The 13,361-nt window shown below is 41.4% G+C and overlaps 1 non-coding gene across 1 annotated transcript; it reads left to right on the top strand.

Annotated features, from left to right (window-relative positions):
- The first annotated feature begins 609 nt into the window (after nt 1-609).
- On the top strand, nt 610-739 carry Gm25917. Its single transcript, XR_003950349.1, has one exon. It is a non-coding gene; the product is annotated as a small nucleolar RNA SNORA17 (small nucleolar RNA).
- Nucleotides 740-13,361: the final 12,622 nt, after the last annotated feature.

The following is a 13,361-nucleotide window of genomic DNA, read 5'->3' as shown; positions in this document are numbered from 1 at the left end:
GCAAGAATTAAGGTCATTCCATTTAAATCCCCCAGAGAGGAAGACAAGGGCTAAGTTATTGCTGAGGACTGCAGACAGGAGGGCTGAGAGAAGAAACAGGATTAAAAAAAAAAAGAGAACCCTCATTGTTTATTATTTGCCATCCACAGAGAAGCCCCCCAGCCCCATATTTGTGAAGGGATTACTTCTCGTCTTCAGAGATTAGTAGAAAGCCTAGACAATTCCCTGACCCACAGTCTACCCTGCTTCAGGGAGCTTTTCCCCCTCCCCCCCCAGAAGGGGTGTGCATGCTCAGACCCCAAAGCTGCCAGGGGTATTGAAGAGAGCAGAACTGTAGAACCTGCTGGATAGAGCCAGAATCACATCCTCAGCATCCATCCAGGCTAACGAAAACAATCTACAAGAAAGCACCGTAGTGGCCATGTTTTAAACACTGGCCCTATCCCTGTATTTAATTGATTTAGGTCAATTGCCATAGTTATCTACCAAACATAATTAAAATATATTATCGTTTGAGGTTTTTTTTTTTTTTTTTAAAATGTGGCAATCAGCCGGTCTGTCTATCTGAGTGATGCACTGTAAAATGTTGTCTTTTAAGAATCAATGTCCACGTCCTAGAGGCATTGCAGGTGTGGCTGTTGTGTCACATGTGCGTCAGTAGGTGGCCGAGAGGAGAGAGGCTATGTCTACACTCAGCTTTCTGACCTGTGAGCCTCTGATTGATTAGTAGCCTAACACTCCCTGAAAAGAAGTGAGCCTGAGACAACCACAAGTCCAACACCAACGGGTCCAGAGCTGCTCAGGCCCAGACAGCTCCCAGGACAGGGAGCTAGCTGGAGACTAGAAGTATCTCTTCTAGGTAAGGGCCCTGAGTGGGAGTGAGCCCCAGGCAGGCGACTCTCTCGAAGGAGGCCAGTTAAGAGGGCTGGATGAGAAGTGAGCCCAAGATGACCACCAGACCAACACCGTAGGGCCTGAATAGGGAGCTAGCCTGAGACAACCACCAGAGAGCACTACCCAGGCCTGGGAAGACAACCACACACGAGATGACCCCTGCCCGGTGCCATAATGCAGAAGAAGGACATAACACTTCTGAGATGAGCCCAGATACTCAGATACTCCAGGTGGCTCTAAGAGGAGTAAGCAAGTAATGGAGAAATGGGAGAGAAAGAGAAACAGGAGGATGTGGGCACAATGAAGAGAGGCAGAACTGCAGACTCAGAGGTAGCGAGGAGCAGCCTGATGTGAATAGCCAGTGATGACAACTGAGACCAAGGTAAGGTCCTGGCCTGTGCTGCCACCAGGGACCACATCTGGGTCTGTTACCACCAAAGGCCAGGCAGACATCCATGGACCTCGCTGCTGCTGGAGGGCATATTGATGTCTGAGGGCTGTGCAGAACTGGCTCCACCCCTCACCTGAGCATCATGGGAGATCTAGCCCTGAGGGCACGAGAGTAGGAGAGATGACTCCCCCCTCCTCTTCCTGCCAGTACCCAGGTTCTTGGGATAGAATCTAAGGCGGGCAGCTCCAGTGGGGGATGAGGACGTTGGCTACTACCAAGGCACAAAGAGGATGTTTTCTACTTTTTTTTTTCTACTTTTAAACCTAAGCAACAACAATACACAAAACTGAAAACAAGCCAGGAAACCTGCACCCAACAACAACAACAAAAAAATGAAAGCCAGAAAACAGAACCAGACATCATTAGGAAACTGATCCATGAAAGTTCTAATCTCATTTACTAAATAAGGCTTCTATTATATTTTATTTCTAGAACTAGGACAGTTTGGCATATTCTAGACACACGATGGGCAGTTGTTGCGCAGAGAGAAAATGTTTGCATTTTTATTGCCTTAACAATAGCAGCTGCACTGGGCATTGCAGCACAGAGCTATAAACTGAGCACTCTGAAGGTGGAGGCAGGAGGATTAAGAATTCAGGCCAGCCTTAGTTGCATAACAAGTTCCAGGCTAGCTTGAGCTACACAAAACCCCATCTAAAAATAATATAATAGTATAACATAGAAATAAGTGTCATATAAATGTAATGAAATAAATATGTTCATTTATTTATATTAAATATAATACAAATAAAATAATGGTAATATTAATAACTGCCAATGTTTATTAATCATCTATACAGAGTACCAGGCAGTATGTTCAACACTCTGCCTGTTACCTCACTTTATTCTAACACCAAAACCATGGCGTTTTTATTGTTACAGATAAGGAAAAACCAATGTTCAGTGACTCATCACAGTAACAATGTTGCCCACAGGGCTATGCTGTCTTATTCCAGACCCTCTGTTCTTACACTAAGCTGCCACTTCAAGGGAGGGCTTCTTCCCTTGAACTGTGAAAGAGGCCGGATTGTTTCAGATCCTGGCCTTTTTAGTAGATAGAGCAGTTATCTTCAGGCAGACCTTTAGCCAAGATATGGGTCCAGAAGAGCTGTCTGTTTCAATTGTTTACTCAAGTCCCAGAAAAAAAAAAAAAAAAAGATTATCAACTTGGTAACGCTTTGTGGGAAATCCCATTCACGCATAGACCTCCTGAGGGAGTGGGGCTCCTCCCCCCTTCCCTAGTGTTGAGTTTCCTAGGCAGGGTGAGATCTATTTGCAGCACCCTTGGCATTTGCTGGGTCTGCCCAGCAGTCTGCAGTGTTTAATTATGGCTTCCCTTGTTAATCATTTCATTGTATGTTCACCCTTTCTTGGAAACCGGATAGGATTAAGTTGCATTCTAAAACCTTAACAAATTACTATTGATTTAGATCAAAATAAAGACAGACAACTGAGATAGGTTTTGTCTTTAAAAATGAAATTCTAAACAATATTTCTGTCCCAGCAGTCATTTTCATCTAGAGACTTTTCCATTCTCTCAGAGATTGCAGTGCACTGCTGTAAGCATGTTAAGCTCTTGGTAGCAAATATAAGAACCACGGTCAAAGATCGCTATCGCTGCACATGGAATTGCTTCCCTTTAAATAATATCAAAAATGTTTGTTAAGAGTCCATCTTGTGCTTCTGCAAACTTTATTAACTTGCAAACTAAGGCAAGAATGAATTACATTATACCTGTTTATTTAGTAACATTCTTTCTTCTGAGGAAAATGCTGAGAAACATTGTGGGGACCAAATGGAAGAAAGGAGATCAGAACACTAGCATCCAATATTTCTAAATAAGATAGAACTTCTGGCATTTGCTTCCTGTGGAACCATTCCTTTTTGGGACATCTTCATATGATTAGCTCCAGATATTTGAGGCTGAGAAACTCGAGCCAATCCAGGAATGGCGAGTTGATGAAGGCAGGGATCTAGAGTCTATGTTCCACAGTCCACAGGTGGCAAGCAAGATGAGACTAAGCTTTCAGTAAAATCTGTCAGTCCAGTCATTAGATGAGTTCCGAGGCTTTTCTGCTAGCAGATTGTCTCTCCTTAGAGTGAGCTGGATAGAAAAATGATGTCAATATGACTTCTTTATTTAAAGAAGACTTCTTTATTTTATTATGACTTCTTTAATTAAAAAAACATTCCTTCAGCAGACAACAGAAAAAAAAAAAACCCTCCTACTATCTTTCTCTATTCAAAATAAAAGAAAAACAAAATCCAGACAATTAAACTTCTCTTATGATTTCTAGGTACTAATGTAATTAAATATCACTCTTAGAAAAATTATTAGGCTGGAGAGATGGCTCAGCAGTTAAGAGCACTGATTGCTCTTCTAAAGATCCTAAGTTCAATTCCCAGCAACCACATGGAGGCTCACAACCATATATAATGGAATCTGATTTCCTCTTTGTTGTATCTGAAGAGAGTAATAGTGTACTCATATATATAATATGAATAAATAAATCTTTAAAAAATATTAGAAATTATCTAATTAAGAAATCCTCTCCAAGTTGAGATAAGAGAACAGCATAGACAGACAAACAATGATTTGATGTATGTAGCAGGGGTGGGGGAACAATAGCAGAAATATATTAAATTGGTGCTGTGGAATATCAACATTTTTAAAAAAATAAATCCTAATAAAATAAATAAATAAAAATAAAAATAAATCCTACAAATTACATGAATAAACAACAAATAGGCAGTATTTTTCTCAATAAAACATTTCAAGAGTACAGACTAACAATTCAACAATGAGTTGCCACCCAGCTATATGCCTGGTTTCTGAATACAATTCTCAGTGCATATACATTATCTGCAATCTACCATATCAGCGTCCCTTTAGGGAACTGTAAACCAAGACATAATTAAAAAGACAGATTATTTTTAAAAAGTAAGTTCTTGGGCTTGTTTAAAACATATATTTCAATCAACAGGCTAGAACCTCGAAAAAAACAACCTATCAAAGGAGATGGCATTGCTGAAGAGCAAAGCAAGGGGAGAGAACAACTCAAACCACAAGTGGATGTACAGCGAGGTCCAACCCTGCAGATGGGCTCTGGAGGGGTTTTCCTTCTGGGCAAGGTGGGAGAAGGGGTTCACTGAAGGCCTGTCCTAAGAAGAACACGGGTGACCAGGGAACTCACTTTCCTACAGAAGTATTGAAAGCTGCCTTGAAGCACTTATTAAGCCTGGAGCAACCAAGTCAAGAAAAACAACAAGGTAGTACCCGAGAAACCCCAGACCTTTCAAAGAGATGGGGAATACACAGAATGTGTCAAGCAAGCACCACCCTCCTGGGTGGAGGATGGGGTCACAGTGGCACTCTGATGTAACTATGGAGAGTGATTAGAGTTGCTGATTCCTACATAACCTGTTAAACCACATTAAAAAAAAAACCAAACAAGCAATGGCAAATTAAAGAGAGTTTTCCCTCTACTGGATTAACACAAGTTGGAAAACAGCCCTGGGTTTCAAAAATAGAGATTGTCTAATGCAGTTGTAGAAATAATTGTTCGTAACATTTTGGGGAAAGGCAATCAGATACACAGATACTTCTTGACCTGTGGTGATATACATTTTAATAAGCCCATTTTGAACTGAAGATATTAAATACTGAACATGTATTTAATACGCCTAACCTTAGCTTGCAGCTTACTACCAGTGGTCGAAGGGCAGGAAGCTGCCCGGTGTAAAGCACCTGTGGTGTTTAAATGAAAATAGCCCCAGAGGTCCGTTTTTTTTTGAATGCTTAGTCACAAGAGAGTGGGAACGTTTGAGATTTGAAGGAGTAGAAGGTGTGACCTTATTGAAGGAAATGTGTCACTGGGGCTGGGCTTTGAGGTTTCAATGATCATGCCAGCCTCAGTGTCTCCCTCTCTCCCTGTCTGTGGATCAGGATGTAGATTTCAGCTCCAGCTCCAGCACCATGTATACCGCCATGCTTCCTGTCATGATGATATTGGACCAACCTGTAACTGTAAGCAAGCCCCCAACTAGATTCTTTATTTTATAAGGGTTTTCTTGGCTTCAGTGTCTCTTCCAAGCAATAGAACAGCGACTAAGACAGTAGCCCACCATTTATTCTTGTATCAGGAAAGGTCAAAACTCGAAACTGAAAGGCTCCTAGTGAATTTGCATGGTCCCTCACCACTGTACGGTGGGCAAATTTTAAGTTGAACTATCCGCTGTAAGAACCATATGCCTCTATCCATACTGAAAATGGACAATTTGTTTTAATACCCCGACATTATAATTTTTAAAAGTCCTGCCACTCATAACTACAACCAATGTCAAAAGGATATTCTATGACTACTTTCTCATCTCCCACTTACTCCTTGGCTTTCAGTAGCATTCTTAGTACATATGTCCCACTAAATTTCAACTGAAACTCTCCTGATAGGGAAACTTTAGTAACTGGCTAATTGTTACTGTTAGTGAGATCTCTTAAGAGCATGTCTCCTTTGTTGCAGACACTGGGGGCCATGCCTTTGTTCTCTCTTCATGCTTTAGGATTCTTTACTTCCTTCCCCCATCTCCTGACTCTCAGCCTCCTGGGCTTACTCCTCCTCTTGCACATCAAAGCTGGTGTTCCCCCAGGCTTCTATCTCATTCCATCTGATCCCACTGGAGAAACTCAACCAGTGACTCTCTTTGCAGGCTCAGAGTTCTAAGACAAGCATGTTTTCACTATAGATACTATGACTAACCAGATCCTTAGATTTCCTTTCTGACATCTCTGCCAAGATACTCTGTACACATCCTAACAATCTCAGCCAGGTATCATTGCCTCTGCGTTCTATACCTTGGCGAAAGCTCCTTGGCTATTTGGTCACCATGGCTAAAATCCCAGGACTCATCTAGAAGTTGGTTGTGATTTATCTGAAATTTCCCCAACAGGTCCACATGCTAAAACCTTGGTCGACAGCCTGTGTTACTATTAGAATGTGTTGGAACCGTTGGAAGGTAGAGCCCAGTGGAAACAAGTTAGGTCGATGGAATGAACCCTTAGAGGAAATTTGGTCTTGGCACTTCTCTCTTACCGGTTCCCAGCAAGGTGAGTTAAGCGGCTTTGCCCTGTTATGTACTTCCAGCTATAATGGTCTGTCTTGCTACATGCCTGGCAGTAACAGAGACAATTACTAAGAGCAGAAACTGAGCCAAAATATATTAAATTGAGTTTGACAGGTACTAGACATAGCGACAGAAAGTGAATTGACACAGACTTTTTTTTTGTCGCATCTCACTTTCCCTATTTAAATCTTCCAAAAACTTGGGTTTTTTTTCTTCTTTATTTTGTGTATGTGAGTGTGTGTGTGTGTGTGTGTGTTGCACACGTGTGTATATGTGTTTGTGTATATATATTCACGTGGTGTTCAAAAGATAAAATAGGCTGCATCTTTTGGAAATTGTCAATATTTTTGACAAGGGTTTCTTCCTGGCCTGTAGTCATGAAGTCAGTTCATCTGACTAACCAGAAAGCTCTGCGATTGGCTTGGTCTCTGCATCTCTGGTACTGAGATTACAGACACCACCACATCTGGCTCCCTGGTGCTGGAATTACAGACACTCCCCACCACATCTGGCCCTTTAAAATGTAGATTCTAGGGGTCCTTAAGCATGCAAAGTTATTGGTTAGACTGTCTCCACAGCCCCATACTTCTTTTTGAAGCCCTCAGACTTCCTCTGCCAGATAAATGTTGTGTCCCCACTGCTAATGCATACTCACATTCTCATTGCCTGTTAAAGAGGCTCTGACATCCATATTCTCATCAAGCCAGAGGTGACCTCGAGAGACCTATGACCGCCTGTTGCTTCATACAAAGACTGTATGTGTAGAAGCATTATGATTTTCAAAATACTAAGAGCAATTAGCTTTACCTAGCTTCTGTTATAGTCTCCCAGTCTAATCTAATTCATCTACCTTGTCCTTCATCCTGTTGTCACAATGCCTTTCCAAATGACAGATCTGCACATAGCCTTCCTATTTTATTCATATAATGCATGTCAATTGTACAATTACTTGTGTTAACTTTAATATTTCTATATACTCACAAAGAAGTCTATTTATCTTTCTATTCAACCTCCATGCTGGCACCCTAATGTCTCAAGAATCCTTCTTTAAATTTGAGGTTAACTTATTTTAAAATGTTCACATAAGAAGGAACATGTAATATTTGCCTTTCTGTATTTGTCTTACTTTGCTCACCACCACAATACCCTTTAGTTCAATCTACTTTCCTGCAAAAGAGACAATTCCATACTGCTTTGTGACTGAATATCCCAGTGTGTGTGTATCCATTTTATCTATGGGTACCATGTTGAGTCCATATCTCTGTTACTCTGAATAGTATCTCAAATGTAAGCATGCAGTTATCGTGTTCATGTTATCTCCTGGCTATATACCAAGGAGAGGTTAGCCAGATCATTTTTAGTTTTCCGATGGAACACCATCCTGTCTTCTACAGCAGGTGCACTGATTTATATTCTCACCAACTGCATGCAAAAGTTCCCTTTTCCCCACATCTTTACCAGCTTTTATTATTCTTCAAGTTTTGATAACAGTCATTCTAACTGGCAAGGCTTCTCAATAAGTGATGATTGACTTTAAGCAAGGTCTATCCTTTCAAAAGTACCTACTGTTCTTATACTAAAAGCGTAATTCGAATCACTGGATAAGGGAAGACCTTCTGTAGCTTTGATTTGAGGTTCTCTGATTTGTCGTCCTGTTTTTATGTGCTGTAGTGTTTATTATTTTAAGGTAAACCCTCAAAGTGTTTGCAAGGTCCCGTATGATGTAGGTTACCAGCCAACTTGTGCAGGTTTTCCTGTCTCAGTTTCCTCCCTAATAAAATGTCAATACTTGAGTTTCTCCTAAAGTCCTAGTTGTCCCCTGTTCGTCACAATAGTTTTGTTGCTTGAGTGTGTCTAACAAGGCATGTCCTGTGCCTTTCTCTAAGCCTGTCAGACTCTGGCGCAAAGAACCAACCCCCTTTTCCATCTGCCCAGGATGCATATCAGAATGGACTTTCTCTCCAGCCTGGCGTTTCTGTGTGCTGCTTAGGTAATGGAATGGCACTCAAGTCCCAAGGGATATGTTCCCAGAGGTAAGAACTGGGTCTTGTTTATTTTTGTTTCTTCTAGTAACTATCACAACACTAGGCCCAGAAAGCTTCTCCATAGACGTTGATTGACTTTAAATGAGATACCAGGCTGGTGATCTTCTTTGTTTTGTTTTATCACTATCTGCTTCTGCTCATACGCTAAAAACTTAAGTTGAATGTTCATAGCAGCCTTATTTATGATAGCCAGAAGCTGGAAAGAACCCAGATGTCCCTCAACAGAGGAATGAATACAGAAAATGTGGTACATTTACACAATGGAGTACTACTCAGCTATTAAAAACAATGAATTTATGAAATTCCTAGGCAAATGGATGGATCTTGAGGGTATCATCCTGAGTGAGGTAACCCAATCACAAAAGAATACACAAGATATGTACTCACTGATAAGTGGCTATTAGCCCGAAAACTTAGAATACCCAAGATACAATTTGTAAAACACATGAAACTCAAGAAGAATGAAGACCAAAGTGTGGACACTTTGCCCCTTCTTTGAATTGGGAACAAAACACCCATGGAAGGAGTTACAGAGGCAAAGTTTGGAGCTGAGATGAAAAGATGGACCATCCAGAGACTGCCGCATGTGGGGATCCATCCCATAATAAGCTACCAAATGCAGACACTATTGCTTACACCAGCAAGATTTTGCTGAAAGGACCCTGATATAGCTGTCTCTTGTGAGGCTATGCCAGTGCCTGGCAAACAGAAGTGGATGCTCACAGTCAACTATTGGATGGGACACAGGGCCCCCAATGGAGGAGCTAGAGAAAGTTCCTGAGGAGCTGAAGGGGTCTGCAACCCTATTGGTGGAACAACAATATGAACTAACCAGTACCCCCAGAGCTCGTGTCTCTAGCTGCATATGTATCAGAAGATGGCCTAGTTGGCCATCATTGGGAAGAGAGGCTCCTTGGTCTCGAAAACTTTATATGGCCCAGTATAGGGGAATACCAGGGTCAAGAAGTGGGAGTGGATAGGTAGGGGAACAGCGGAGGGGAGGGTATAGGGAACTTTTGGGATAGCATTTGAAATGTAAATGAAGAAAATACCTAATAAAAATTGGAAAAAGAAAAAAGAAAAAAATGACTACATAATGAAAGACCATCTCAGATAATAAGATATGATTGGAAATATTTACTAGATATGAAATTACCCCACGAATATAAAATAATGTTGCAAAGGCCCAAATTTCTAAAATAATGTAAAATATTTAAAATAAAAATGAGAGAGAGAGAGAGAGAGAGAGAGAGAGACTGTAATAACTTTAAAGGTGTAGCTCTTTGTAAAGATAGGAAAGCAGGAAACAGAAAGACAAAAAGAGCCCGGGGGTGGGGGTTGGGGAGAGAATTCCTAAAAAACCACAGCACACTCTTGAAAAGGAAGCTTCCTCCGTGTTTTGGTGAAACCAGAATATAACATAAAGACGGCATTATCATTGCATCATGCAAATATTGACTGTATCAACAGCATCCTGCTCTCCGGGGTCTGCAGGCCCAGCGTTGAGTACTCCACAGTCTCTTGAGCTGGAGCCAACAACCAACAGAGCATTAGATCAAAGCCTGGATACACACATGCCTGGCAGTTTGCTATTGAACCACTGATAAGAGTACAAAAGAAGTCCCTGGGCACTTTCACCACAATTTGAACAGCAGCTAGTTAATTGGGTTGATAACAGATGTCAACATTTCATACGCTGTATGATGTCATGGTTCTAGAAGGTATAACTTCTCTTGGCCTGACTTGGAAAACTGAACATTTCTTTTAAAGGAGTAAATGTGAATACCATTTCATTATTTATGTTTTCCCCCCCATCGGAAGAATTTGGTGAGACATAGTTTTAATGATATCTTTAAGTTTTTTTAATAAAAAAAACCCAGAATATAATTTTCTCTGCATAATTTACATAAGGTGTCTCAAGGTGCTGATCAGCCCGTACAGGTTTGCACCCAATGCAAATAATCAAGGCCTGAATTCATTAAAGGATTATGCAGATGCTGTTGTTTGGAGGGCTTTGAGGACTCTGTGTGTGTGTGTGTGTGTGTGTGTGTGTGTGTGTGTGTGTGTGTGTGTGTGATGACACAGCTTACCTTCTTCATTCCAAAACCATAAACAGTGACATGAAATAGACCACTCTTATCCTCTTGATATTCTAAGAAGTAAGATGTTCAGCCATCTAGCATTTCAAACTAAATCAAATTTTAGAAAAGTTGAGTGTGCTCAGTTTCAAATGTAAAGATCATATAAGTAAGTGGAAAAATTCAGAATACATTTCTTTGGCTAAGAAACACACAAAGGTTTTAAGAGCGACTCCATGTCCTCTGGGTCTCTAGCATTCCTTGAAAGGTAAAGAAACGGCTTCCTTGGGACCGAAGAAGGAGCAAACCCTAGTCATAGTTTGTCACCTTGAATAGACAACTCACGAGGGAGAAAAGCTCCCCACCACCACCAAAAAACAAGTCTACAGCCAATGCTGTTGAGAGGTTGGAAACAAAGGCTCTTTCTTGTCAGCCGGCCTTCAGCAAGCCGACATCTGCCTTCACCATGAGCAACCACAAGGGATCCTACTTCACCTCTTCCTGATTCTAGAACAGAATCAATGTATATTCACAGCGCCACCTACTGCTTAGTGCTAACACCACAGTGCCCAGTGACTCAAAGGGGACTTCTTTTGTTTCCAACAGGGAGCATCTTCAGTGCTATTCTGAAGGCACCGGGATGTGTGACACATGTGGCCATGGATCAACTCCTTCTTCATTTAGAAACTCATGTTTGTTTGCAATGAGCTGTGATGGAGTGGAAGATGGTCTGTGGAAGGATGAGGAGGGTTGTGCGCGGGAGCTTGCATTGTTTGACCTTGCTTTTCTGGCTAGGCTGCACCATCCATCCTGCCGGAAGTGATCCTTAGCAAGTCCTTTCGCTTCATCATGCCGGCTCCCGAATGAAGACCCACACCTTTCAAAATTGTTGAGATTTCTTCAGTGGACAGCAGGAGTGATTTATTTTTCCATCGCGGATATTATCTCATACAAATAAAAATTTTCTAAGTAAAAACTAAAATATATAAGCTATCTGTTTAATCTATAAAAGTCTAGCTTGTGGGTAATTTGGTATTTCAGCTTGCTTGCAGTCTGGTTGGTAAAGCCTGTATCTGATAAGAGTGGAAAAAATTCTACCTATGAATTGATCATGTGGTGATTTTTTAAAACATGTGCCCACCCCCCACCCTCGCCCACCCCTACCCCCGTGTGAGGAACTGTGGAAAACCCATGTCATCTAGTGCGGTATTTCTATCATGTAATTAGAACCTCAACCCATCACGGGAAGCAGCAAGCCACACTGGATTGCAGCTCTCAAAAATGTCAACACTGTAAGATGAAGGAAGAAGGCTAGTTGTATTAGACTCAAGGAGGCTAACACAGAGGGATGATAAGTAAAGGCGCGGTCAGTTTGGAAGAGGCGAGACGCTCATCTGTAACACATTAGAAGAAGTAGATGATCTTTAATGGAGACGGTCATTGTTGACTCTCTTGGGTTTGATACTCTATGTGAGGAGGCATTGCTGTAATCGGTAAATACACTGTGAAGCATACAGCAACAGGGAGACATGTGGACCAGGACTAAAGCTAATCTCAGGTGTCGCAGGGAAAATATGCCTCAGAAAGAGGAAGGTGGTAAGACATTCAGACAAGAGATTAATAACTGATGAGCCCTAGTCAAAGCTAAGCAGGAGTCGCTTGTATTATTCTTGCCACTTGGTTCTAAATTTGAAATTATTTTAAAATTCTAAAAAAATGTTAGGCACGCTTTCCTCAACATTAAGACATTCTTTTCTTAAGATACTGAAGGACACTACTTTCATGTTTTCCTCTACTGAGACTCTTTCACCTTTAAGGCCCCAGGAGTGCAGCCAGAGGTTGCAGCATCAACAAAAGAACTTGTCCTGGCGCTGTGTGCAGCATCTTTCCCAGCAAGCCACCCAGACTCACACCGAGGGTGCCCGGGCCAGTTCACTAGCTCCGCGGTGGCTGTGACACAGCATCTCCCAAGGCCTTGTGGTCAGGCAATTCATACTCAAACACTGTCAGAAGCTTTCTTCGGTCGAGAGAGAGAGAGACGACAATGATAAAACACCCAGTCTCTCCCTCGGGAGCTCAGAGGTGGCAAGGAGGTCATCCTGTGTACACGGCCCCGACTGCGGCCTTTGATCTGATTTTAAGCTTGAAACTACATGTAAAGAGGTCAGCTCTTGGGTTAACAAAACAGTTACAGGTATTTTGTATAGATAGTACATTTTGTTCATTTGTGTCTTTTGTTGTGTGATAAAAGATGGTAGAGTCAAAAGTACAAATACCGGAGCTCTTAGAATCCAGCACTAATGCCCTCTCCAGACTACAGGTTCCCTTACACTGTACAATCAAAGTCATTAGAAGAGACGATAGATGAGCCTGTTTCCTCCCTTAAAGTGCCAGACCTCACAGAGAAAGAGAGGATAAAAAAATAGATAAAGAAATATGTCTTTTGGTGAACCATGTGATTTTATTTTATTTTTATGTCTTTGAACATGCTAATTAAAAAGAAAACCCCAAGTAGTAAAATGCTTTTGTTCGTGTCTAAGCTGCACACTCGTTCCTTTCGTTGGTGCCATGACGCATCTGTGCCAGTTACCCACCACAAGTTCCAGGAAAGGGTTCATTCGATATGTGCATATTAATCCACACATATGAAAGTAACAATTAACCATTAGAGGAAAATGATTGTTTTTCCTAATGCTTAGATGTCTTATTAATCACACGAAAGGTCTGTCAATTATCCTAATGCTTTGATGCCTTATTAATCACACGAAAGGT

The sequence above is a fragment of the Mus musculus genome, chromosome 12 (assembly GCF_000001635.26).
Source record: "Mus musculus strain C57BL/6J chromosome 12, GRCm38.p6 C57BL/6J".
Lineage (NCBI taxonomy): Eukaryota > Metazoa > Chordata > Mammalia > Rodentia > Muridae > Mus > Mus musculus.
This window is presented reverse-complemented; position numbering and strand designations above follow the sequence as displayed.